The 13,154-nt window shown below is 45.7% G+C and overlaps 1 protein-coding gene across 1 annotated transcript in view; it reads left to right on the forward strand.

Moving 5' to 3' along the window:
• The first annotated feature begins 1,143 nt into the window (after positions 1-1,143).
• The window catches only part of GPR162 (G protein-coupled receptor 162), a 119,841-nt gene continuing 107,830 nt past the window's right edge, over positions 1,144-13,154 (forward strand). The window contains exon 1 of the mRNA XM_089661715.1: positions 1,144-1,345. The gene's annotated coding sequence lies outside the window, so the exon portion shown is untranslated. The remainder of the gene's footprint in view (positions 1,346-13,154) is intronic.

Below are 13,154 nucleotides of genomic sequence, written 5' to 3' on the forward strand. Positions count from 1 at the left end.
CTCCTCTTCTCTTGCTCCCCGCCCCCCCTCATCTCCGACTCTCTCTATTCTCTCTCTTGTTCCTCATTTCTCTCTAGTCCCCCCTCTAGTCTCACTCTCTCTTCCTCTTCTCTCGCTCTCTTTCTTCCTCTCTCATCCCCTCTCTCCCTTTTTTTGCTCTCTCATCTCCCCCATTCTCTCTCTGCTCTCTCTCCTCCTCTCTCTTTTGTCCCTCTCTCTCTTATCTCTCTCCTCTTCTTTCTCTCTTTTTTCTCACTCTCTAATTCTCTCTCTCTCCACCTCACCTCTTCTCTTGCCCTCTCTCCCCCCTTCTATCTCCCCCTCCCCTCTCACTTTTTCTTCTCTCTCCCCCTCTCTCTTCCTCTCTCTCTTTCTCTCTTTCCTTCTCTCCATCTCTTTCTCTTCTCTCTTTTCTTTCCTCTCTCCCCTTCTGTTTCTCTCCTCTCCCCCTCCCCTCTCTCTTCTCTCTCTCTTTCCTTCCCCCCCCCCTCTCTCTTCTCTCTCTCTTTCCTTCCCCCCTCCCCTCTCTCTCTCCCCCCTCTCTCTCTCTCTTCCCTCTCTCCTCTCTCCCCCCCTCTCTTCCCTCTCTCGGCTCCCTCTCTTTCCTTCTCTCCCTCTCATTCTCTTCTCTCTCTTTCCTTCCATCCTCTCTCTCTCTTCCCTCTCTCTTCTCTCCCCCCCCCCCGCTCTTCTCTCTCCCTCCCCCTCTCTCTCTTCCCTCTCTCTCCTCTCTCTCCCCCCTCTCTCTCTTCCCTCTCTTCTCTCTCCCTCTCTCTCTTTCCTTCTCTCTCTCCCTCTTCTCTCTCCTCTCTCTTTCCTTCTCTCTCTTTCTCTCTTTCCCTTCCCCCCCTCTCTCCCCCCCCCCTCTCCACCCCTCTCTCTCCCCTCTGTGCCCATTCATCTTTCTTTCTCTCTCCCTCTTCTCTCTCCTTCTCCCCCCTCTTCTCTCTCCTTCTCCCCCCCTCTTCTCTCTCCTCTCTTTCCTTCTCTCTCCCTCTTCTCTCTCCTCTCTCTTTCCTTCTTTCTCTCTCTATCTCTCTCTCTTTCCTCTCTCTCTCTCTTTCCTCTCTCTCTGTCCTCTCTCTCTTTCCTTCTCTCTCTCTCTCCCCCCCTCTCTCTCCCGTCTGTGCCCCTACATCTTTCTTTCTCTCTCCATCCCTCCTTTCTCCGCCCTGTTGCTGTCCCTCCTCCCTCCATGTACCCTGTGTTCACATACAGCTGGCTGTGTGCATTCCCCCCGGGGTGTGTGTGTGTGTGTGTGTGTGTGTATGAGCGTGCTATGAAATGACACACTCGGAGAGACACGCAGAGATGCTCCTGTCTCCATGGCAGCGGTAACTCAAAGGTAAGCCTCTCGGTCTGTTCCCAGCGTCTCCCACTTCTGCGATCCCTGGTCCCCCCTATCCTGCACCCCTAATCCTCTCTCCACCCACCATGAGACCCCCTAGCAGGTACCTGCTCTCCTCCATCCACGCTCTTTTATTAAGAAACTGCCAACTGCTGCCTCAGCCCTGTGATCGGAGATCCCCTTCGCCTATTATCCCTAAATATTGTTCCTTTTCCATCTGGATTATATATGATAAATCCCCCCGACACCCATCTGTCACTCCAACATCCCCCCATCCATCCATCGCTGTCCTTCCTCACGTCTGCTGTCATTGAGTCTCCTCATTATTCTCAGACACTCCCCCCCCCAAGCTCCGCTTTATCCCTCCGTACCCCTTTCATCTTCATCGTTTCATCTCATTACTCCTTGATCTACCCCGATTCCACCTAAACCTGCATTTCCCATCTCCATTCTCAAATATCTCCAGAAATCCAGATTTCTGTATCAGTTCCAAATGTCCCTCCTATTCTCTGCTCCTCTATCACTCCCTAAAAAACTCAAATTCTCTAAAGTCTAATAATCCTTTATCTCTTCCTAATATTCCATATATACTCCGATACCTATATCTCTTCCTAGTATTCCATATATACTCCGATACCTATATCTCTTCCTAATATTCCATATATACTCCGATACCTATATCTCTTCCTAATATTCCATATATACTCCGATACCTTTATCTCTTCCTAGTATTCCATATATACTCCGATACCTATATCTCTTCCAATATTCCATATATACTCCGATACCAATATCTCTTCCTAGTATTCCATATATACTCCGATACCAATATCTCTTCCTAGTATTCCATATATACTCCGATACCTTTATCTCTTCCTAGTATTCCATATATACTCCGATACCTATATCTCTTCCTAGTATTCCATATATACTCCGATACCTATATTTCTTGCTAATATTCCATATATACTCCGATACCTATATCTCTTCCTAATATTCCATATATACTCCGATACCTATATTTCTTCCTAATATTTCATATATACTTCAATACCTATACAGTATCTCATCCTAATACTCTAGATATACTCCAGTACTGATATCTCTTCCTAATACTCCAGATATACCCCCAATACCTATATAGTATATCTTCCTAATACTCCAGATATACTCCCAATACCTATACAGTATCTCTTCCTAATATTCCATATATACTCCAATACTTATACAGTATCTCTTCCTAATACTCTAGATATACTCCAGTACCGATATCTCTTCCTAATACTCCAGATATGCTCATAATACCTATACAGTATCTCTTCCTAATACTCCAGATATACTCCCAATACCTATACAGTATCTCTTCTTAATACTCCAGTACCGGTATCTCTTCCTAATACTTCAGACATACTCCAATACCTATACAGTATCTCTTCCTAATACTCCATATATACTCCAATGCCTATACAGTATCTCTTCCTAATACTCTAGGTATACTCCAGTACCAATATCTCTTCCTAATACTCCAGATATAATACCTATACAGTATCTCTTCCTAATACTCCAGATATACTCCAGTACCAATATATTTTCCTAATACTCCATATATACTCTTATGCCTAAATATTTTCCTAATATTCCATATATATTCAGTTGACTATATCACTTCTAGATATAGAAGAGTAGCTATACCTTTACCTCTACTCAACAGTCTCTTTTACCTTTATCCCTATATTCCATATATTCTCCAATACCTATATCTTTTCCTAATATTCCATATATACTCATATATCTATGTCTCTATTCAACATTCTCATATACCTTTATCCTTTCCTAATATTTCCTATATACACAAATACTTTTATTACTTCTCTACCTTCCCATATCCCTCTGTCTCTTCCTAATATTACCTGTATACTTATATCCCTCTTCTTGCCATTCTTATATACATCTAGCTCTTCCTGATGTCCCCTGTGAACCCATATGATACTGTATCTTCCCAATATTCCCTATATACCTGTAAATTTCTATCTCTTTCTAATATTCCCTATATAATCCTCTAATTCTATCTCCTTATACGCTCCCTGTAGGTTCCATACGTCTCTTTCACTTCCTAATATTCCCCATAGCTTTATATTCCCTCTTCCTAATGGTTCCTGTAATCCTGTACACCTCTGTCACACCTCATTTATTTTTACCCATTTTATCTAATGATATGATGGGACCCAATGGACTGTAATGACATGACACCTTTGCCTGGCCTGTCTGCTCTGAATGATGAAAAGTTACATCTTGTTGATTGGTTATAGTTTATAGAAGATGATTGCTTTGTAAGTCTGTCTGTCAGTTCCCTTAAATAGATGCATAATGCTGCCATTTAACCCTGTCACCCTATTATAACCCCACATTACCCCTCTGTCACCCTATTATAACCCCACATTACCCCACTGTCACCCTATTATAACCCCACATTACCCCACTGTCATCCTATTATAATCCCACATTACCCCACTGTCACCCTATTATAACCCCACATTACCCCACTGTCACCCTATTATAACCCCACATTACCCCACTGTCACCCTATTATAACCCTACATTACCCCACTGTCACCCTATTATAACCCCACATTACCCCACTGTCACCCTATTATAATCCCACATTACCCCACTGTCACCCTATTATAACCCCACATTACCCCACTGTCACCCTATTATAACCCTACATTACCCCACTGTCACCCTACTATAACCCTACATTACCCCACTGTCACCCTATTATAACCCCACATTACCCATCTGTCACCCTACTATAACTCTATATTACCCCACTGTCACCCTACTATAACCTTACATTACCCCTCTGTCACCCTTCTATAACTCTATATTACCCCACTGTCACCCTACTATAACCCCACATTACCCCTCTGTCATCCTTCTATAACTCTATATTACCCCACTGTCACCCTACTATAACCCCACATTATTCCTCACACCATAGTATAACCCTACATTACCCAACTGATACCCTGTAATAACCCTACCTTACCCCACTGTCACCCTATTAGAACCCTACATTACCCCACTGTTACCCTATTATAACCCTACATTACTCCACTGTCACCCTTCTATAACTCTACATTACCCCACTGTCACCCTATTATAACTATATTATTCCTCACACCATAGTATAACCCTACATTACCCCACTGTCACCCTATTATAACCCTACATTACCCCACTGTCACCCTATTGTAACCCCACATTACCCCACTGTCACCCTATTATAACCCTACATTTCCTCACTGTCACCCTATTATGACCCTACATGACCCCACTGTCACCCTATTATAACCCCACATTACCCCACTGTCACCATATTATAACCCTACATTACCCCACTGTCACCCTTCTATAACTCTACATTACCCCACTGTCACCCTATTATAACCCTACATTACTCCACTGTCACCCTATTATAACCCTACATTACCCCACTGTCACCCTATTATAACCCTACATTACTCCACTGTCACTATATTATAACCCTACATTACCCCACTGTCACCCTATTATGCCCCTACATTACCCCACTGTCACCCTATTATAATCCTACATTACCCCACTGTCACCCTACTATAACCCTACATTACACCACTGTCACCTTCTATAACCCTACATTACCCCACTGTCACCCTATTATAACCCTACATTACCCCACTGTCACCCTTCTATAACTCTACATTACCCCCTATCACTCTACTATAACCCTACATTACCCCTTTCACCCTTCTATAACCCTACATCACTCCACTGTCACCCTATTATAACCCTACATTACCCCACCATCACCCTATTATAACCCTACATTACCCCACCGTCACCCTATTATAACCCTACATTACCCCACCGTCACCCTATTATAACCCTACATTACTCCACTGTCACCCTTCTATAACTCTACATTACTCCACTGTCACCCTATTATAACCCTACAGTACCCCACTGTCACCCTATTATAACCCTACATTACCCCACTGTCACCCTATTATAACCCTACATTACCCCACTGTCACCCTATTATAACCCCACATTACCCCTCTGTCACCCTAATATAACTCTACATTACCCCCTATCACTCTACTATAACCCTACATTACTCCACCGTCACCCTATTATAACCCTACATTACCCCACCATCACCCTATTATAACCCTACATTACCCCACTGTCACCCTATTATAACCCTACATTACCCCACCGTCACCCTATTATAACCCTACATTACCCCACCGTCACCCTATTATAACCCTACATTACCCCACTGTCACCCTACTATAACCCCACATTACCCCTCTGTCACCCTACTATGACCCTACATTACCCCACTGTCACCCTTCTATAACCCTACATTACCCCACCGTCACCCTAATATAACCCCACATTACCCCCTATCACTCTACTATAACCTTCCCCGACTATCTAACTGACCTATATAACTTCTGTTCTTGGCATTAAGTTTGGAAACGGTGACCTTTGTATTATATATGGTAACTTGTTGCTCTGCAGCCAATGACAATGTACCAGAACCTCTCCACTGAGCAGCAGCTCGGACTTTCCTCATTCATTTGCAACACTCTATACTATAATTCTACCATCATTCGTAAAAACCCCTCTACATAAATAACCTAATCCCTGGTAATCCCACAACCCCACCAGCCTTTACATAACCCCATTGTCATCCTCCTCTAATCCTTTGTAAACCGGCTGACATCCTATCATAATGCTCTGTAACCCCACAGCTATCCAATCATAATACTGCCGTGTCCACCGCCACCAATCCATACTCCAGCTGATACTCCGACGTCATTCTACATAACCCCATTCCCACGTCATTGTACCCTACTGCTACCCCAATACCACCCTACGTACCCTGCTAACACGCTGTCTATAAACCAACTGCCACCCCAATACCACCCTACATACCCTGCTAACACGCTGTATTTAACCAACTGCCACCCCAATACCACCCTACATACCCTGCTAACACGCTGTATATAAACCAACTGCCACCCCAATACCACCCTACATACCCTGCTAACACGCTGTCTATAAACCAACTGCCACCCCAATACCACCATACATACCCTGCTAACATGCTGCCACACTACGTATATAAACCAACTGCCACCCTAAAATAATTCTACATAACCCCGCTTCAACCATACTTTAATCCTATGTAACCCCCCCTGCTACCCGAACCTTATCCCTTCCCCACTACTACCCGAACCTTATCCCTACCCCACTGCTACCCGAACCTTATCCCTACCCCACTGCTACCCAAAACGTATCCCTTCCCCACTACTACCCGAACCTTATCCCTACCCCACTGCTACCTTAACCTTATCCCTTCCCCACTGCTACCCGAACCTTATCCCTACCCGTCCATAAAACTACATTACTCAACTGTCACTGTACAAAACCTTATATTACCCAATTCTATCTCACCACTACCCAATACCATACATTTTATCACTGTCACCTTATCATAACCAAAACTGCCCCATCATCACCCTATAACCCTACATAAGCCCCCTGGACCCCCCATCATAAACGTACATTACCGTATTGTCACCCTACTATAATTCTATGTGCCCCACTATCATCCTTCTGTATCCCTACATTAACCTGCTATCTCCCTACTATCACCCTGCATTACCCAACTGTCATCCTTTTATATCCCTACATTACCCCTCTCTTACCCTACTATAACCCTGTATTTTCCCTCTGACATCTTACTATAACCCTACATGATCCACTCTCATCCTACATAAACCCCTTTCATCCTACTATAATCCTTTATTACATCTCTTTCACCCAATTTTAACCCTCTATTACCCCTCTGTCACTCTATTACAGTATAACTCAACATTACCACACCGTCTCCCTACTATGATGCTACATTACCCCTCTGTCACCCTACTATATCCTTACATTACCCCTCTGTCACCCTAAAAAACATCTATATTATCTACCTCTTACTGTACCTTAACCCTATAGTACCCCTCTGTCACCCTACTATAACCCCACATTACCCCTCTGTCACCCTACTATAACCCCACATTACCCCTCTGTCACCCTACTATAACCTCACATTACCCCTCTGTCACCCTACTATAACCACACATTACCCCTCTGTCACCCTACTATAACCCCACATTACCCCTCTGTCACCCTACTATAACCCCACATTACCCCTCTGTCACCCTACTATAACCCCACATTACCCCTCTGTCACCCTACTATAACCCCACATTACCCCACTGTCACCCTACTATAACCCCACATTACCCCTCTGTCACCCTACTATAACCCCACATTACCCCTCTGTCACCCTACTATAACCCCACATTACCCCTCTGTCACCCTACTATAACCCCACATTACCCCTCTGTCACCCTACTATAACCCCACATTACCCCTCTGTCACCCTACTATAACCCTACATTACCCCTCTGTCACCCTACTATAACCCTACATTACCCCTCTGTCACCCTACTATAACCCTACATTACCCCTCTGTCACCCTACTATAACCCCACATTACCCCTCTGTCACCCTACTATAACCCTACATTACCCCTCTGTCACCCTACTATAACCCTACATTACCCCTCTGTCACCCTACTATAACCCTACATTACCCCACTGTCACCCTACTATTACCCCTCTGTCACCCTACTATAACCCTACATTACCCCTCTGTCACCCTACTATAACCCCACATTACCCCACTGTCACCCTACTATTACCCCTCTGTCACCCTTCTATAACCCTACATTACCCCTCTGTCACCCTACTATAACCCCACATTACCCCACTGTCACCCTACTATAACCCTACATTACCCCTCTGTCACCCTACTATAACCCCACATTACCCCTCTGTCACCCTACTATAATCCCACATTACCCCTCTGTCACCCTACTATAACCCCACATTACCCCTCTGTCACCCTACTATAACCCCACATTACCCCACTGTCACCCTACTATTACCCCTCTGTCACCCTACTATAACCCTACATTACCCCTCTGTCACCCTACTATAACCCCACATTACCCCACTGTCACCCTACTATTACCCCTCTGTCACCCTACTATAACCCTACATTACCCCTCTGTCACCCTACTATAACCCCACATTACCCCACTGTCACCCTACTATAACCCTACATTACCCCACTGTCACCCTACTATAACCCTACATTACCCCTCTGTCACCCTACTATAACCCCACATTACCCCTCTGTCACCCTACTATAACCCCACATTACCCCACTGTCACCCTACTATAACCCCACATTACCCCACTGTCACCCTACTATAACCCCACATTACCCCACTGTCACCCTACTATAACCCCACATTACCCCTCTGTCACCCTACTATAACCCCACATTACCCCACTGTCACCCTACTATAACCCCACATTACCCCTCTGTCACCCTACTATAACCCTACATTACCCCTCTGTCACCCTACTATAACCCCACATTACCCCTCTGTCACCCTACTATAACCTCACATTACCCCTCTGTCACCCTACTATAACCACACATTACCCCTCTGTCACCCTACTATAACCCCACATTACCCCTCTGTCACCCTACTATAACCCCACATTACCCCTCTGTCACCCTACTATAACCCCACATTACCCCTCTGTCACCCTACTATAACCCCACATTACCCCTCTGTCACCCTACTATAACCCCACATTACCCCTCTGTCACCCTACTATAACCCCACATTACCCCTCTGTCACCCTACTATAACCCTACATTACCCCTCTGTCACCCTACTATAACCCTACATTACCCCTCTGTCACCCTACTATAACCCTACATTACCCCTCTGTCACCCTACTATAACCCTACATTACCCCTCTGTCACCCTACTATAACCCTACATTACCCCACTGTCACCCTACTATTACCCCTCTGTCACCCTACTATAACCCTACATTACCCCTCTGTCACCCTACTATAACCCCACATTACCCCACTGTCACCCTACTATTACCCCTCTGTCACCCTACTATAACCCTACATTACCCCTCTGTCACCCTACTATAACCCCACATTACCCCACTGTCACCCTACTATTACCCCTCTGTCACCCTACTATAACCCTACATTACCCCACTGTCACCCTACTATAACCCTACATTACCCCTCTGTCACCCTACTATAACCCCACATTACCCCTCTGTCACCCTACTATAACCCCACATTACCCCACTGTCACCCTACTATAACCCCACATTACCCCACTGTCACCCTACTATAACCCCACATTACCCCACTGTCACCCTACTATAACCCCACATTACCCCTCTGTCACCCTACTATAACCCCACATTACCCCACTGTCACCCTACTATAACCCCACATTACCCCTCTGTCACCCTACTATAACCCTACATTACCCCTCTGTCACCCTACTATAACCCTACATTACCCCTCTGTCACCCTACTATAACCCTACATTACCCCTCTGTCACCCTACTATAACCCTACATTACCCCTCTGTCACCCTACTATAACCCCACATTACCCCTCTGTCACCCTACTATAACCCCACATTACCCCACTGTCACCCTAATATTACCCCTCTGTCACCCTACTATAACCCTACATTACCCCTCTGTCACCCTACTATAACCCTACATTACCCCTCTGTCACCCTACTATAACCCTACATTACCCCTCTGTCACCCTACTATAACCCTACATTACCCCTCTGTCACCCTACTATAACCCTACATTACCCCTCTGTCACCCTACTATAACCCTACATTACCCCTCTGTCACCCTACTATAACCCCACATTACCCCTCTGTCACCCTACTATAACCCTACATTACCCCTCTGTCACCCTACTATAACCCTACATTACCCCTCTGTCACCCTACTATAACCCTACATTACCCCTCTGTCACCCTACTATAATCCCACATTACCCCTCTGTCACCCTACTATAACCCCACATTACCCCTCTGTCACCCTACTATAACCCCACATTACCCCACTGTCACCCTACTATTACCCCACATTACCCTCTGTCACCCTACTATAACCCTACATTACCCCTCTGTCACCCTACTATAACCCCACATTACCCCACTGTCACCCTACTATTACCCCTCTGTCACCCTACTATAACCCTACATTACCCCTCTGTCACCCTACTATAACCCCACATTACCCCACTGTCACCCTACTATAACCCTACATTACCCCTCTGTCACCCTACTATAACCCCACATTACCCCTCTGTCACCCTACTATAACCCCACATTACCCCACTGTCACCCTACTATTACCCCTCTGTCACCCTACTATAACCCTACATTACCCCTCTGTCACCCTACTATAACCCCACATTACCCCTCTGTCACCCTACTATAACCCTACCCGACTATCTAACTGACCTATATAACTTCTCTTCTTGGCATTAAGTTTGGAAACGGTGACCTTTGTATTATATATGGTAACTTGTTGCTCTGCAGCCAATGACAATGTACCAGAACCTCTCCACTGAGCAGCAGCTCGGACTTTCCTCATTCATTTGCAACACTCTATACTATAATTCTACCATCATTCGTAAAAACCCCTCTACATAAATAACCTAATCCCTGGTAATCCCACAACCCCACCAGCCTTTACATAACCCCATTGTCATCCTCCTCTAATCCTTTGTAAACCGGCTGACATCCTATCATAATGCTCTGTAACCCCACAGCTATCCAATCATAATACTGCCGTGTCCACCGCCACCAATCCATACTCCAGCTGATACTCCGACGTCATTCTACATAACCCCATTCCCACGTCATTGTACCCTACTGCTACCCCAATACCACCCTACATACCCTGCTAACACGCTGTCTATAAACCAACTGCCACCCCAATACCACCCTACATACCCTGCTAACACGCTGTATATAAACCAACTGCCACCCCAATACCACCCTACATACCCTGCTAACACGCTGTATATAAACCAACTGCCACCCCAATACCACCCTACATACCCTGCTAACACGCTGTATATAAACCAACTGCCACCCTAAAATAATTCTACGTAACCCCGCTTCAACCATACTTTAATCCTATGTAACCCCCCCTGCTACCCGAACCTTATCCCTTCCCCACTGCTACCCGAACCTTATCCCTACCTCACTACTACCCGAACCTTATCCCTTCCCCACTGCTACCCGAACCTTATCCCTACCCCACTGCTACCCAAACCTTATCCCTACCCCACTGCTACCCAAACCTTATCCCTACCCCACTGCTACCCGAACCTTATCCCTTCCCCACTGCTACCCGAACCTTATCCCTACCCCACTGCTACCCGAACCTTATCCCTACCCCACTGCTACCCGAACCTTATCCCTTCCCCACTGCTACCCGAACCTTATCCCTACCCCACTACTACCCGAACCTTATCCCTACCCCACTACTACCCAAACCTTATCCCTACCCCACTGCTACCCGAACCTTATCCCTACCCCACTACTACCCGAACCTTATCCCTTCCCCACTACTACCCGAACCATTTTCCCTTCCCCACTGCTACCCGAACCTTATCCCTTCCCCACTGCTACCCGAACCTTATCCCTACCCCACTGCTACCCGAACCTTATCCCTACCCCACTACTACCCGAACCTTATCCCTACCCCACTACTACCCAAAACTTATCCCTACCCCCCTGCTACCCGAACCTTATCCCTACCCCACTGCTACCCGAACCTTATCCCTACCCCCCTGCTACCCGAACCTTATCCCTACCCCACTGCTACCCGAACCTTATCCCTACCCCACTGCTACCCGAACTTATCCCTACCCCACTACTACCCGAACCTTATCCCTTCCCCACTACTACCCGAACCTTATCCCTACCCCACTACTACCCGAACCTTATCCCTTCCCCACTACTACCCGAACCTTATCCCTACCCGTCCATAAAACTACATTACTCAACTGTCACTGTACAAAACCTTATATTACCCAATTCTATCTCACCACTACCCAATACCATACATTTTATCACTGTCACCTTATCATAACCAAAACTGCCCCATCATCACCCTATAACCCTACACAAGCCCCCTGGACCCCCCATCATAAACGTACATTACCGTATTGTCACCCTACTATAATTCTATGTGCCCTACTATCATCCTTCTGTATCCCTACATTAACCTGCTATCTCCCTACTATCACCCTGCATTACCCAACTGTCATCCTTTTATATCCCTACATTACCCCTCTCTTACCCTACTATAACCCTGTATTTTCCCTCTGACATCTTACTATAACCCTACATGATCCACTCTCATCATACATAAACCCCTTTCATCCTACTATAATCCTTTATTACATCTCTTTCACCCAATTTTAACCCTCTATTACCCCTCTGTCACTCTATTACAGTATAACTCAACATTACCACACCGTCTCCCTACTATGATGCTACATTACCCCTCTGTCACCCTAAAAAACATCTATATTATCTACCTCTTACTGTACCTTAACCCTATAGTACCGCTCTGTCACCCTACTATAACCTCACATTACCGCTCTGTCACCCTACTATAACCCCACATTACCCCTCTGTCACCCTACTATAACCCCACATTACCCCTCTGTCACCCTACTATAACCCCACATTACCCCTCTGTCACCCTACTATAACCTCACATTACCCCTCTGTCACCCTACTATAACCACACATTA

This window comes from Staurois parvus, unplaced genomic scaffold, assembly GCF_062004578.1.
Source record: "Staurois parvus isolate SC_StPar_1 unplaced genomic scaffold, SC_StPar_1.0 ptg001376l, whole genome shotgun sequence".
NCBI classification, from domain to species: domain Eukaryota; kingdom Metazoa; phylum Chordata; class Amphibia; order Anura; family Ranidae; genus Staurois; species Staurois parvus.